The 16,618-nt window shown below is 43.7% G+C and overlaps 1 long non-coding RNA gene across 1 annotated transcript in view; it reads right to left on the bottom strand.

The window, feature by feature from the left end:
- The window catches only part of LOC130366897 (uncharacterized), a 36,895-nt gene extending 20,709 nt beyond the window's left edge, over positions 1 to 16,186 (bottom strand). The window contains exons 1-2 of the long non-coding RNA XR_008891985.1: positions 16,060 to 16,186; positions 15,432 to 15,574 (exon numbers count right to left, since the gene is read on the bottom strand). This is a non-coding gene — a long non-coding RNA (uncharacterized LOC130366897). The remainder of the gene's footprint in view (positions 1 to 15,431; positions 15,575 to 16,059) is intronic.
- Between the last annotated feature and the right edge of the window lie 432 nt (positions 16,187 to 16,618).

Genomic DNA, 16,618 nt, shown 5'->3' with positions numbered 1-16,618 from the left:
GCACTTTTACATTGCACGAATCCCTCAACATACGATGGATTCAACAAACGATGGGTCGTTTGGAACAAATTACCTTCGTATGTTGAGGGACCACTGTACATCGGTTAAAAAATGTGTGGTAGCCCAGTTCGGGATGGTGTTTCCCCGTACCTTTCCTGCCCTGTCAGACAGTGTCTCTGTGTCCCCAGGGCCCCCTGCAGTTGTCCCCCCCCATATTAATATGCTGTGTATTATATTGTGTGTTGTATCTTTAATAAATGTACCATGTGAATGTTACTCAGGTGGTACTAGTGACCAGCTGACCCCAAAGGTGACCTGTGGGCTCCCTGCATGTCTACCCCATATAAACCCTGGGTGGAGCTAGCTTCTCTCTCTTGTTCCTGAGGTCCAGTGTAGTCAAGTCGTCTTAGTGTGTGTGTACAGAACATTGGAGGCCTTAAGTCAACTTCTGCAGCCTCAAGTCAAGTGCAAAGTAAGCTAAAGTCACAGTCCTGTCAGTTAAGTCAAGTCTTCTGTCTATCCAGTGTGGCCTGCACTAAATTCTCCTGTCTACTACAAGTCCCAGCAAACCTGCGAGGTCTCTGTGTCACTGGTCACCTCCTTGGGCCCTAGCTGTACTGCATAGACTGTAACAACTGTCTACCCTCAGTAAAGCTACCGTTTTCCGTAACTTGGCGTCGGTGTCTTCATTGTCCCTGTGCCCAGCCCAGGATTCAGCCGTATGCCTTCGGGTGGTTAAGGTTAAACCACGCCCTGGCGTATTAACACAAGGGGTTAATACCATCTGTCCCTAGGGCAACAACATCTGCCCTGCCATACACCCCGCCATTACCACAAATGTGTATATTTTTGAGTGACAAAAGGATGTCTTTTTTTCCTGCAGCTATTGCCTGTGTGTCTCTGTGCAGACAAAAATACAGGAAGTGTTGGTGGACAAGCAGGGCTCTGTGCACTTTGAGTCTGGGATCCAGGCTGACACAGCAGGCTGATTGACAAGCTAGGAGCCTAAACACAGGCATTTGCTGCAGGGACAAGAAAGCATTTTTTCACCCAAAAATTTACACATTTTTTTTAACCAATGTATATTACATATATACATATAACGTAATTATCTAGATTATATAAAATGTTTTTGCAAATGACAGGTACAGTTAAGATTTTCTCTTTTAATTCATTCATTCTATTCCATTTTAAAAATTCGCAGTTTAAATCCATGGAAATATTAGCAGAAAAGAGGATTTCCTAACATCTAGGACCGAATTTACCGTATTTATCGGGGTATACCACGCACCGGCCTATAACACGCACCCTCATTTTACCACGGATATTTGGGTAAAAAAAGTTTTTTACCCAAATATCCATGAAAAATTGAGGGTGCGTGTGTGCGCGTGTATACCCCGATATACCCCCAGGAAAGGCAGGGGGAGAGAGGCCGTCGCTGCCCGCTTCTCTCCCCCTGCCTTTCCTGGGGTCTAGAGCGCTGCTGTCGGCCCTTTTCACCCCCTGGTTATCGGCGCCGCTGCCCGTTCTGTCCCCCTGACTATCGGTGCCGGCGCCGATAGCCAGGGAGAGAGAAGCGGCGCCGACAGCCAGGGGGAGAGAAGGGGCAGCGGCACCCATTGCCGGCGCCGCTGCCCCGTTGCCTCCCCCCATCCCCGGTGGCATAATTACCTGAGTCCGGTCCGCGCTGCTCCGCTGCTCCAGGCCTCCGTCGTGCGTCCCCGGCGTCATTGCTATGCGCTGAACGGCGCGGCGCTCTGACGTCATGCGCCGCGCCGTGCATAGCAATGACGCCGGGGACGCACGACGGAGGCCTGGAGCAGCGCGGACCGGACTCAGGTAATTATGCAACCGGGGATGGGGGGAGGCAACGGGGCAGCGGCGCCGGCAATGGGTGCCGCTGCCCCTTCTCTCCCCCTGGCTGTCGGCGCCGCTTCTCTCTCCCTGGCTATCGGCGCCGGCACCCATAGTCAGGGGTACAGAAAGGGCAGCGGCGCCGATAACCAGGGGGTGAAAAGGGCCGACAGCAGCGCTCTAGACCCCAGGAAAGGCAGGGGGAGAGAAGCGGGCAGCGACGGCCTCTCTCCCCCTGCCTTTCCTGGGGGTGTATCGGCGTATAACACGCACACAGACTTTAGGCTAAAAATTTTAGCCTAAAAAGTGCGTGTTATACGCCGATAAATACGGTACTTACAATTTGTCAAACAATTCTTAATCCTTTTTCAAATCAGCTTGACTAATTCAAGTCAGCCAAGTTGCAAATAGTAATGCAATGTTTATGTGGCAATCAAATATTTATAAACATATATGTATATTTAAATAACATCAAAACTTTTTAACATTTCATGTTAATAGATTTTTCATAAAGAACATCAAATATTAATAAATGTCTTTCTAAACTGTGTATATGAGGCTATTAACATTAAAGTGTCTTGATATAAGTGTTTTACTGAAAGCAAGAGTGAGAGATAGACAGTTGGTATGGATACTTGGCTGGCAGGTTGTCAGGTTTGTGATGCCAGAATTAGGGTTGTATTTCGTATGTGTGACTGATGATGAGGGTTGTAGAGTCTGATGGCTGTAGTGTAACAACCCTGTAGTTAACTTACAGTTCTGAGTAACCACTACTTCAATAAAGAAGCTATTCATATTAAAGCCCAGGGAATAAATACCTCAAAAGCCAGAATTTATGAATAACAGCTTGTTCTTTTCTGATGTTGCAGATCCAATATAACAGACTGGGAATTTCAAATTTGATAGATATGGTAGAGATAGCTGGTATTTTGGGGAAATATTTGACTTGTTGTCACCTGAGTAGACTGGTTCTCTATCCCTACTGATACGTGCAGGCTCAGAGGCATGAGGCGGTTCTGACCTTTTACTACACTGCACTTGAATGAGAATGAGATTGAATGCAGAATGAGATTAGACACATGAGACTTTAGACTACATCTGAGGGTTTTTATCTGACTTGACTTTAGACTGACTTGTGAGACTAGACACTTGAAACTTGAGACTGACTTGACATTAGACTGAATTGACTTAGATCAACTTTTCCCTCATTGCATGTTCAGGCTCAGAGGCTTGCGGTCCCGGTAGTATTGCTATGACTACAGCTATGAGTAACCTCTGTGGGTACCTGGCAAGTCCCTCAGAGCCTTCAGGATACACTGAGCTTTAGAATTTAGCCTTTGGGGCTGCGCTCCTATGCTGGCAGTTAGAGATGAGTGAACTTACAGTAATTCGATTTGTCACGAACTTCCCTGCTCGGCAGTTGCTGACTTTATCCTGCATAAATTAGTTCAGCTATCAGGTGCTCCGGTGGGCTGGAAGAGGTGGATACAATCCTAGGAGAGAGTCTCCAGCCCAACGGAGCACCTGAAAGCTGAACTAATTTATGCAGGCTAAAGTCAGCAACTGCCGAGCCGAGAAGTTTGTGACGAATCGAATCACTGTAACTTCGCTCATCTCTACTGGCAGTCATCGGAGTGTGTACTTGAGGGGACTCCATGGGGGAGTGTTACTTGCTAGCCTTTGCAACGTCTCCCTCCCTCACCTACATTTCCTTGGGTTACTCTGAGATGTTACTGACCTGAGGACATTCAGAAGGGGAAACTCCAGACATTAGTCTGTTGCTTTGGACAGGCCAGCCGAAACAATACCTGAACCTAGTCCTTACCTTTCTATAGCAAATTTCAGCTTTGCTCTTTTCCCTAAAGCCTCTACCTGTGTTGGTACTACCCCTGAAGAGGGACATACCAAAAGGTTGCAGCTTGTTGTCTGGACCTGAAGGACTATAGTTGGAGGCAGACTCCCAGTAAAGGTGAGAGGTGACCTTGCTCTGGGATACCTCATATATATTTGTTATTAACATATTAGTAAAACCCCATAGAATAAAGATAACATTATTTATACCACAATGTATTAAAAAAGCAAAAATAAATAGGGAAATTGCAACTTTTTTCCCTAGTCCCTAAAAAGAAAGTTAACCAATAAACTATATGTACCTCAAAGTGTTGTACATGTAAGCCATCATACAGCTTTGTCTATGTGAAAATAAAAAAATTATAGTACATTATTTTAAAAGGTATAATAGGTTATAGTAATAAAAAAAAGGCCAAGTTTGAAAAATAAAAAAACACTTGGTTATTTTAAAATGTGCCCATCACTTGGGATTGTGTTACAATGAAAAAGAAGCTAGCTACGGTATATTCACCAGCTTAATCCTCTCTGACACCAGTACAGGCTCCCTACTGGGCTTCGGTTATTTGCCTACATTATTACTGCAACCATGTAAGCAAAGCTTAGCAGGGAGAATAGGAGTGGTGGTTCTGGAGGCAGCGAGGATTATACTGGTGAGTTTAGTTTATTTTATTCTACACTTTTTACAAGCCTGTTTGTCTTTATAGGGTATGCAATGTTTCAGAAAAAATATGATACTACTGCATGGATTAACATACGATGACATCTGCTATGTGAAATGTTTAATTGTTCTAACACAGGCAAACGCATTTTCAAGTTATAAAGTATCACACAATTAAGGATTTGCTTCATGTTTCAATCCAGATATTGTATGGCCAGAAGCAGAGCTTAAACATTGGCACAACGTGCAGAATGGATAGCACTGAGCCTGACGAAGCATTAATCACACTTTATACCGGCTGCAGATTAACGGTGAGCGGGTGACACACTGTGAAGTGCATTGTCAAGATTCATAGGGTCATAATGGATCATTGGACGAATAAATGAAAAAATGAGCGATGTATCCAAAGCGTGGATCGTATATCAGAGATTATACATTACAAATAGCTAACTGTTTCATTGTTGGGGTTATCTTTAAAAAAAAAAAAAAATCTTATTTTTGATTTCTGCCTATCCTAGGAATAGGGAATGTAAATACATTTTTTTGCAAAATTATGCTTAAATTGTATGTCGTGTCCCGGTACAGAACATGGTTCTATACAGTTCTTAAAGTCCCCTCAGGTAGAGTCCCTCAAGTCCACAGGGCTCTCCTGCAGGATCCCCCTAGATTATTATTATAATTTCTATTGTACATTAATTCTGTATGTTTATTTCAGGTATTGTACAGTGAATATAAACTATTTGCAAAGGTTATTAGGATATTTAAACTGTATAGGACCTTCCTAAGGTCATGTGATATGGTCATGTGATATGTGATCACCTGATACCCAGAGTTCCAGAGGCACCACAGGCAGCCAGCTACCAATGGGCTTTAGTCCAGTCCCCTGATATATAAAGGGCTGTAGTCTCCACACTAGCTCTCTTCTCTTCTCCCTTCACTTCCTGGACAGTAAGCAAGCACAAGTCCTGTACAAGTTCAGTCCAGTATATCTAGGCCAAAGTCTACAAGTCTGCAGCCACATCTAATCTGTAAGTCTCATCTATGTCAACAAGTCAAGTCTCTACTGTCCCTACCAAAGTCATAACAGTAGCACAGTGCCCTGCATCATCATTATTATCACTACAAGTCCAAGCAAGCCTGAGAGGTTCCCTGTGTAAGAAACGTTATACTGCCTTCTTCAGTAAAGTTGCATCAAAACCTGTTTTGGACTCTGATTTACTATATGCCGTTTCTGGGTTGGTTGTTGGCGGTACCCTACACCATACAACCACATCCTCACCACCTACACTGCTACACCCTGTGGTCCCGCCATACACCGTGGGTCACCACATGTACCTGTCACAGAGACATATGAAAAGTTTTGATCACTCTGAATCTCAGTGCTAAAACCTGATTATTAGATTGAGCAGAGAGAAGCATACATGGTACCTCCCTTCCCGCCCTGGCTCACAGCAATTTCCATAACGCTTCACTAGACATTCTCATTAAAAGTCTATGGGGGTCACTTACTAAAGTGATCCCGACAGTTGTTTAGTCAACTTAATGTCCAGGTAAGGGAGGCCCGAGGACACGTCTTGAATACCAAAATTTTTGGTTATAAGCTGGTAAACTGAATCTGTGGCATTACAGAATAATGCTTTAGATTTGGCCACATTTTCCCATAACCCAACAGCTCAGAAAACTCCATCAACAGGCAGATTAAATTTGGTAGGGATGTAATCTGCGGAGAGATTGATCTTATTCGTGGAGGAGCCAATAATGATTCTGATGATATCCGTGTGTTCTCTTATGAGGGTCGCCAGCAGCTCCATTACCAATAAAAACAATGCAGGGGAAAGTGAGTTCCACTAGAGATAGAAATTGAAGTAGGAATACTAGAGGGGAGTTTCAAATAAGCTGCCAGGGTAGAGTAGAATAACTGCAACACATGTAAAAAAAGGTCTAACAAAACCAAACTTAGTCATAACAGCAAATAAGTATGACTATGAAACTCAGTTGAAGGCCTTTATCATTTCCAAAGCCAGGGAAGGTGTAAGAGAAAATCTGCAGGATGAGTAAATTCAGAATTAGGTTTAGAGTAGAAAGAATGAAAAGCCGAGTAAATGCCTCAGAGGTGCAGAGGCCAGGAAGCAACTGAAAAATAAATATACGCAGTTAACGGGTGAAGCTTTATTAAAGGGGTACTCCGGCGCTAAGACATCTTATCCCCTATCCAAAGGATAGGGGATAAAATGCCTGATCGCGGGGATCCCCTTTTAAGCATGGTAGCCAATAGATGATAAGGCTTAATGGGATACTCCCCTGGAAAACTTTTTTTTTTATCAATTGGTCCTAGAAAGTTAAACAGATTTGTAAATTACTTCTTTTTAGAAATCATAATCCTTCCAGTACTTATCAGCTGCTTTATACTCCACAGGAAGTTCTTTTCTTTTTAAATTTCCTTTCTGTTTGACTACAGTGCTCTCTGCTGACACCTCTGTCCCAGGAACTGTCCAGAGCAGAAGAGGTTTGCTATGGGGATTTGCTCCTACTCTGGACAGCTCCTAAAATGGACAGAGGTGTCAGCAGAGAACACTGTAGTCCAACAGAAAGGAAAATCAAAAAGAAAAGAACTTCCTGTGGAGTATACAGCAGTATAAGTACTGGAAGGATTAGGATTTTTAAATAGAAGTAATTGACAAATCTGTAACTTTCTGGCACCAGTTGATAAAAATGTTTTCCAGTGGAGTAACCCTTTAATGGCAAATTTATAGTAGGTGGCTTTAGTCCAATGGACTGCCTTTTCTACAAACCGCACCCGCACGCGAATAACAGCCCGTCACTCACCATGCTCCGCTGCCGCCTCCTCCTATGTGTCTCAGCTCCGGCGTGCGCATGCCCGTCTCCTAGGGTGCGCGCCGAAGCTCTGAAATTTAATGGGACAGTATGCCCATAATTACTGTCACATCTGTCACTACATTATAAGTTGCTGCACTTCCCCCACTTCACTGCATGATCTTCAGTGCCCCTAACCTGAGATTAAGCATTCCATATTGCCTGTTGGCCTTATCCGTGTATCCAGACCTTCCCGCTATGTTATTTGACTTCGCACCTCTGCCACCTGCCTTGACCTTCTGCCACGTCTTACTACGCTAGAGCCGTGTCGGGGGTAGCGACCTTGGTGTCGTCAGCTGCAGCAAGCCCATCCTGCCTTGCGGTGGGCTGTGGTGAAGACCAGCGGCACCTTAGACTCCGCTCCCCGATATGGTCCGAGTCATCAGCCACAGAGGTTAGAGGATCCACATCCAGCTTCATAACAGCAAAATCCGGCCATGGATCCCGCTGGGGTTCCTCTGCCAGATAATCCGGATCTCGCTTCCATCGTGGTGCTCCAGTCACAGAAGTTGGCCGAGCAGGCACAGCAGTTGAGCCAGTTGTCCGCCATGATGCAGCAGTTACTTACTGCTCAATAACAACCACCACAGCCTCCTCCTGCTCCTGTTTTGCCTCCCACTCCTGAAGTCGTCTCTGGATCAAAACTCTGCTTGTCTCTTCCAGAGAAATATGAGGGGGATCCCAAGTCCTGTCGTGGTTTTGTGACTCATGGCGGAACAGTTCCCTACGGAACGAGCAAAGGTGGCCTTCGTCATCACTCTCTTAACTGGATGGGCTTTGGCCTGGGCAACTCACTACTGCTCTCACTACTTATCTCCAGGCATTCCTGTCGGAATTTAGAGGTGTCTTCGAAGAACCAGTCCAAGCTTCCTCTGCTGAGTTGGCATTGCTGAGACTATCTCAGGGCAACTCCTCTGTGGGCGAGTATGCCATACGATTTCGTACTCTGGCATCGGAGTTGTCATGGAATAATGAAGCTCTTTGCGCTACCTTCAAGAGAGGATGATGTATTCACATCAAGGATGTCCTCGCTGCCTGGGAATTGCCATCTAACCTGAATGAACTTATACACTTGGCCTCCTGGATTGATATCCGTTTCTCTGAGCAACATGAGGAACTATGCCAAGAAAAGGAGCATGCATGACCTCGGCGCCTTCCTTTTCTGGCACCTGTCTTCCAGCAACCACTGCAAACTTCTACGTTGCCTCCCAAAGTGGAGGCTATGCAAGTGGATTGGTCTCGCCTAACCCTTCAGGAAAAAACTCGCTGACGAAATGAGAATCTATGCCTATACTGCGCCAGTGCAGATCATTTCCTCAAGGATTGTCCTCTGCGTCCGCAGTCACAGGGAAATGCTCGCACCTAGGGTTTGTGGGAGAGGCCTCCCTAGGTGTGAATATCACCTGTCCACGCTTAAATTTGATGGTCCAGCTTTTTCTACCCTCCAAAGAGATAATCTCCATTCTTGCCTTTCTGAACTCTGGCTCAGGGGGAAACTTTATTGATGCCTCCCTAGTACATAGGTATCATCTGCATGTGTCCTGCCTGTTGAAGCCTCTGTACATCTCTACAGTCAACGGAGAAAAACTACACTGTATCATGCTATATCACACAGAACCGTTGTCAATGCAGGTCGGATTCTTGCATAAGGAGAACTTGTCCTTCTATGCACTACCTCATTGTACTTCTCCTCTCCTGCTTGGCCTACCGTGGTTGCAACTCTTTGCTCCACAGATAGATTGGAAAACTGGAGAAGTTCTTTGCTGGGATCCCTATTGCAACAGCCACTGTATTCATATATTCGTTTGTCTAAGTTGGAACCATCATCTTGTTGCCCTCTGTCCAGTTTGCCTTCGTTCCTCCTGGACTTTGCTGATGCCTTCAGTGAAAAGCAAGCTGAAGTTTTGCCTCCACATCTTCCCTACGATTGTCCTATTGACTTACTGCCCAGCACTACTCCTCCCAGGGGCAGAATTTACCCTTTGTCAGTCCCTGAAACTCTGGCCATGTCTAATTATATCCAGGAGAACCTTCAGAAGGGATTTATCAGGAATTCCTCTTCCCCTGCCGGAGCCAGGTTCTTCTTCGTGGAAAAAAAAGACGGGTCATTGCGACCATGCATTGACTACCGAGGCTTGAATAAAATTACAGTAAAGAACCGCTACCCCTTTCCTTTAATCTCTGAGTTATTTGATCGTTTGCGAGGTGCCAGGATTTTCTCTAAACTAGACCTACGTGATTTATAAACGTGAATGGGACGAATGGAAGACTGCATTTAATACTTGTGATGGACATTTCAAATATCTTGTGATGCAAATCGGACTCTGTAATGCTCCAGTAGTTTTCCAGGGGTTCGTCAATTATATTTTTCGTGACCTCCTGTACTCCTGTGTCATTGTCTATTTGGATGACATACTCATCTACTCACCCAATGTCCAGTCTCCTCGCTCTCACCTCCACCAAGTGTTACAGCGTCTCCGTGAAAATCATCTCTATGCTAAACTGGAGAAATGTACTTTTGAAAAGACTAGCCTCTCTTTTCTGGGCTATATTGTTACCAGTCAAGGTCTTCAAATGGATACCAACAAGTTATCCGCAGTTCTGGACTGGCCACAACCTACTGGTCTGAAATCGATTCAGCGCTTCCTCGGCTTTGCCAATTACTATTGGCAATTCATTCCTCAATACTCCACTCTGGTAGCTCCCATTGTATCGCTTACCTAGAAGTCTGCTAATCCAAAAGTCTGGACTCCTGAAGCTGAAGAAGCTTTCAAACAATTAAAGTCCACCTTCGCTTCTACTCCAGTGTTATCAAGACCCCAGCCAGGCAAGCCATTTATTATGGAAGTGGATGCATCTTCAGTTTGTGCTGGTGCAGATTTGACGCAAAAGTCCTCCAAAGGTAGAACTGTAACTTGCGCTTTTTCTCTTCTGCAGAGAGAAATCATACCATACTAGATCGCAAGCTCTTGGCTATAAAGTTGGCCTTGGAAGAATGGCATCATCTCTTGGAGGGCTCTGTACACCCAATTACTATTTATACAGATCACAAGAACTTGCTCTATTTACAGACTGCTCATCGTCTCAACCCTCATCAGGCTCGCTGGTCTCTGTTCTTCTCCAGATTTGACTTTTATTCACTTCTGTCCAGTAGAGAAGAATCTTTGGGCAGATGCACTGTCTAGATCCTCCGATGTACAAGATCAAGAATTCCATCCTCAACATATTATACCTCCTAATCGTCTCATTTCTGCAGCACCAGCAACTGTTCAGCTCCTGCCTCCTGGAAAGACTTTCATAACTCCCCGTCTCAGACTTCGAGTCTTGAAATGGGGTCATTCCTCATTGTTGGCCGGTCATGCCGATATCTGTAAATCCTTACTCATATCCCAACAGTATTGGTGGCCAACTTTAAAACAGGACGTCGTTGATTTCATCCTTTCCTGTTCGGTCTGTGCACAGGACAAGACCCCTCGTTCCCAACCTGACTTTGGACCCATATTGCCATGGACTTTATTACCAACCTTCCTTCCTCTGGCGGCAATACAGTAATTTGGGTTGTAAAAGACCGATTCTCTAAAATGGCTAATTTTGTACCTCTGCTGGGATTACCATCGGCACCGCAGCTTGCTAAACTTTTCTCCACCACATCTTCCGCTTACATGGATTGCCTACCCATATTGTGTCTGACCGGGGAGTTTAACTTGTCTGAAAATTCTGGAGGGTCCTCTGCTCAAGTCTCCAAGTCAAATAAAATTTTTCTTTTGCTTATCACCCTCAATCTAATGGACAAGTCGAAATGGTGAACCAAGTCTTGGGAGACTTCCTCCGCCATTTTGTTTCGGCTCGTTAGGACAATTCGACCGATTTACTTCCCTGGGCCGAGTTTTCTTACAACCATAGGGATTCTGAATCCACTGGGACTTCGTCTTTTCATGTAGCCTATGGATTTCATCCACGTCCAACCCTTCCCTTGTCTTCTCTCTCCGGTGTCCCTATGGCAGATGAACTAGTAAATAATTTCACCTCCATCTGGAAGAAGACTCGTCTCTCCCTCTTATATGCCACGACCCGTATGAAATCTCAAGCGGACAAGAAAAGGCGAACTCCTCTCGAATTCTCTCCTGGAGACAGAGTGTTGTTGTCATCTAAATATATCCACTTCAAAGTACCTTGCTGTAAACTGGGTCCTCGCTATTTGGGTCCTTTCAAAAAGTCTAAATCCAGTGGCTTACTCTCTTCATCTGCCTCCCTCCCTCCAGATCCTGAATTCTTTTCACGTCTCCCTCTTGAAACCAGTCATCCATAACTGCTTCTCTAAAAAGGAAGTTCTGGACTTCAAACTTATCAGAGGAAAATGTTTCTTCCTTGTAGATTGGGAAGGGTCTTGGGAGCCTTATCCTTCGTTGTCTCGCCTTGCCCAGCTACCTGTGTGGTCGAGCCGTGTCGGGGGTAGTGACCTGGGTGTCGCCTGCTGCAGAAAGCCCATCCTGCCTTGTAAGGAAAAAAAAGAAAAAACTCCAAAGGTGGCGCTATCCCATATAGCGCCACCTTTGGAGTTTTTTCTTTTTTCCCCTTGCATTTCGGTCAAGCTCCTGCGGCCTGCAATCCCTGATCTATACCCCAGCATTAGGGGTGATATGCCTGATACCTGATCCCACCAGGTGAGAGTTTATAACCTTGAAGCTCACCTATACCATATTCACTCACAGGATTAAACGATGCGCTGTCCTCCTCTCCCTTTCCTTTATTCATCCTGCCTTGTGGCAAGCTCTGGTGAAGTCCAACGGCACCTTAGACTCCGCTCCCTGATACGGACCGAGTCATCAACCACACAGGTTAGAGGATCCACATCCAGCTCCGTAACAGTTTCTTAATGTGTCAAGTGTGTAATGTGACATAGCCCATAAAATATATTTAATATTATAGTCTATAACATTAGATTCCTTTAGGATATTGTAAACTGAATGCCTGGTTGTATGCATGCCATTGTACCCATGCACATTATATATCATTGTACACATGCCTGACTGGTTGTACATGTGATTCTGTATAATTTAATAAAAGATGCAGAACTAAAAGTTAGAGGGCTTCTTGTCCTAAGGGAATCTGCAGCACTTGTAAAACATTTGCTATACAGACTCTGCTTCTAGAATATCTCTTTTAAGTAGCTAAGTTGATACATAAAAGAGCCATTGTACGTTCTGCAGACCTTTTGTAATTAAAAAAAGAATGACCTTGTCTTGCGCCTGCGGTCTATTTCTTATGGATGTCCTCAGCTCCTTGTAGAACGGTTATGTAATAATAAAATGGGAACTTATGGTCTCAGAGAAGAGAAAGAACTTAATGGCTGGAGGTCCTTTACATCAAAGGACTTCAAAAGCAAGAGTATCTTCATTAAAGTAACTATGATCACACATCATATTATGTTACCATTACTGTGACTACAGTATATAGGCTGAATATATGTCCATCATGTCCCCACTAATGTGACCCTTCCATTGTGGCATAGCAATTCATTACCAAACACAAATAACAAATGTAACAAGTGCTCAAGATCATAGCAAATATACAGAGCAAATATTTTATTGAGATAATTATAGATAGATAAGGATATATTTGTCAACATTACACAATGCTTCCCCCAGCAGGGCCCTTGCTGGTAGTAGGCAATCAATATGTACAAATGGATATGATTAGATAAATAGTATAGAATGCTGAATAATAAAAATGCTGAATAATAAATATGCTGAATAATAAAAATAGTGAACCGGTTTAAATGTCCATCCCAATATTGCCTGCAACGTTCCATGACTGAGGTAGTAGTATAACAATAGCAAGTCTGTATTATAAGTCTATGAAGAACGTAGGTGGTACAGCGTACCGCTCACCCAATTGTTGTTCTTCTGGTTCTTGCAGCCGGGTATGCGATGTGCAGATTATCAGTGCAGACCTAGTTGTATCAGTGTGGATCTCCTGGTTCTTGCAGCTGGACAAGCGATGTTACAGTCGCCAGTGCCGACCTAGTGTCCGAAGCGTGGGGCTGCACACAGAGCGATAATGATGATAATATTCTGGCGATGTCGCTCCTCTCCTGTAATCGTGCGCGCCTCCTGGTTCTTGCACTCACTAGTAGTGTGCAGACCTGTATGTATGCAGAGATGCCCGTAGTGATAGTGGAGATGACAATTACGTTGTTGGAGATCACGATGGTTTGTGGTAGCAGTGGAAAAAAAATGTTGAATTTTTTTTTGTCCTTGCGGCAGAGTAGTGCAGGACCAGGGATTTAAATGGTATATAGCATAAGCTTGGTATGCTGATACTTTGATGTGTTTCGGTCCCTCCATAGGGACCTTCCTCAATAAAATCAGTAAGCGGTATAGCCTGACACATTTTATGGGGTTCTCTTTATACCTGGGGACTGAAGTCATTAGGGTTTTCACCTGGAGCACAATAGCACAGAAAATAAATGAAATGGAACACACATGGAATGAGCGGTAAATAAAAAGCTGGGTTGAAATAAGTGTTATGCAGTAAAATACACTAAACCAACTAGAAAATTGGAATATAAGGTATACTACTGATAAAAGGTGAATAAGGTGAATGATGTAGAATGTATATAACCACATTCATAATAATACTAAAAAATATAAAAATAAAAATAGGAATGAAAATAAAAATAAAGATAAATATAGAAATGGAAAAAAAATCATTTTCAAACGAATGAAAAAATGAAAATTGGTATTTAAAAAATGTCAACAAAATATAATTCTGAGACAGAATGTATAACCGAAGAACATAAATGTACATATAAAGTAAGTATTACAAATATTGAAAAAGAAAAGGAATTATTTTAAAAATAATTATAAAAAAATGTTTAAATAAAAAAAAAAATAATAATAATAATAATTTGTGATCAATAGCTTCCCAGAAGCTCATTACAAAACATAAAGGCTGTGGCCACCAGGGGACGTATTCAGTAAGTTCTATTAACTCAGATATCGGTTACAGCACCTTAACGTGTCAATAGTTATTGATGTAGGAGTGCAATGTCTTACTGTGGCAGCCTACCATTATTTTCCATTACTTTGTTATACTGATTCTTTGGTGCTTGTTGGTGCTTGTTTCTGGTTCTGGTCAAAAAAATCTTTACTATAACTGAAGACTAAAAATAGAAGAATTGGTAGGTAGGTCCCCACAGTAGGAAGTATATCCCCCAAAAAGTAGATAAATATAATATTACAGATTATGGATACTAAATCTATGTGGATAGAACATTGATCCAGGGATTTATTGTAATCACCTTATTGGAGTCGGGAAGGAATTTTTCATCATAGGTTTTGCCTTTCTCTGAATCAACACAGTAGGGTTTTAGGGGGTGAAAAAAAATGAATAAAAAGTGATTAAAAAGTCCAATCAAAACAAAAATGATACCGATAAAAACTTCAGATCACGGTGCAAAAAATTAGCCCTCATACCGGTGCGTACGTGGAAAAATAAAAAAGTTATAGGGGTCAAAAGAGGAAATTTTTAAACGTATAAATTTTCCTGCATGTAGTTATGATTTTTTTCCGAAGTACGACAATGTCCAACCAATATAAGTAGGGTACCATTTTAACCGTATGGACCTACAGAATAATGATAAGGTGTCATTTTTACAGAAATATGCACTGCGTAGAAACGGAAGCCTCCAAAATTTACAAAATGGCGTTTTTTCTTCGATTTTGTCGCACAATGATTTTTTTTCCCGTTTTGCCGTGAATTTTTGGGTAAAATGACTAATGTCACTGCAAAGTAGAATTGGTGATGCAAAAAATAAGCCATAATATGGATTTTTAGGTGAAAAATTGAAATGGTTATGATTTTTTAAAGGTAAGGAGGAAAAAACAAAAGTGCAAAAACTGAAAAATCCTGCGTCCTTAAGGGATTAAACTCGATGAAGTTTTCTTTTTTTCAGTCTTACAAACTACAGTATGTTATATATAATGCAATGTATTTCTTGTTGTATCTACAGCACCCACAAATTAAAATGTGCAGTACAGAGATCAGTCGCTGTCCCCAACTAGGCTTACAGTCTTTAAAGGGTACTCCGGTACCACAGTTTTATGGTTATCTAGCGTATTTGTAGCAAGTTTAGCACTTTTGTAATTCACATGTTCTACATCTGTCCACAGCATATATGTTTTTTACTGACCTCTTTTCTGTGACAAAAGTTCAGTAGTTTTTCTGGTTGCTTTTGACTGTTGTCCACACCTGCGGCCATGTTTGTTCACTGTTGTGGTGCAGGCGTTGCAGTTTTTTCTTCTCCTGCCATGCTTTCGCCCCTTTTTTACACCCCTGTAATGAATATTCATTCAATTGTTGGGGAGGATGGATGTCTCCTTCCGCTGTCAGCCTGCCCTGCACCTGGCTCACAATGTACGTAGCCCCTTCCCCGCCATGAGGAACGTGCGCTCGCGGGGGGAATCAGGGGTATTGGCTACTATGATTCTGTCGTCCCCCCCCCCCCCCGCTTGCGCACTGTCAGTTTCTCACCTGCAGTCCCCACATCAGGGAATGAATTGTCAGCCGCAGCGCATTGTGGGGACATTAGGGAACTAATGATATGTGACCTGTGGGCGCCACTCTCCTTCTCTCCCCCCCCCCAATGAATTGTCAGCTGCAGCGCTGTCCCCCGAGCGCTGCTCTGCTTCCTGCCCTTCCACCCCCCTCTCAACCCCCCAAAGGGATGTCCCCGCAAGGGTTAAAGGACATCTGTACTGCTAAATTTTCAATATTCCTGTGCCTGGCTGAAAAAATAAACAAAATTAACTTTGACTCACCTTCCAGCATTCCCCCGTTGCTATGGTAACGGCCTAGCTGTCACAGGAACACAGCCGGCCACAGCGATGTCCCGCCTCTGTCGGTGATAGGCTAAGCGCACTGTCATGTAAGGAGCCAGACGGCTCCTTACATGACAATGCGCTCAGCCTATCACCAGCCACAGCGATGTCCTGCCTCCGTCGGTGATAGGCTGACCGCACTGTCATCTAAAGAGCCGGATGGCTCCTTACATGACAGTGCGCTCAGCCTATCACTGGCAGAGGTGGGACATCGCTGTGGCTGGTGATAGGCTGACAGCTCTGTGACTTTCCCGTGACCGCGAGGCTGTTACCGTAGCAACAGTGGAATGCTGGAAGGTGAGTCAAAGTTAATTTTGTTTATTTTTGCCGCCGGGCACAGGAATATGAAAAATTTAGCAGTACAGATGTTGTTTAACCCTTGTGGGGACATCACTTTGGGGGGGGTGAGAGGGGGATGGAGGGGCAGGAAGAAGAGCAGCACCCGTGGGTCACATATGCTGACAATTCATTGGGGGGGGGGTCACATAAGATCAGTTCC

Source organism: Hyla sarda, chromosome 4 (assembly GCF_029499605.1).
Source record: "Hyla sarda isolate aHylSar1 chromosome 4, aHylSar1.hap1, whole genome shotgun sequence".
Lineage (NCBI taxonomy): Eukaryota > Metazoa > Chordata > Amphibia > Anura > Hylidae > Hyla > Hyla sarda.
Note: the sequence above shows the minus strand (reverse complement) of the source record. Positions and strands in the feature narration are given on the sequence as shown.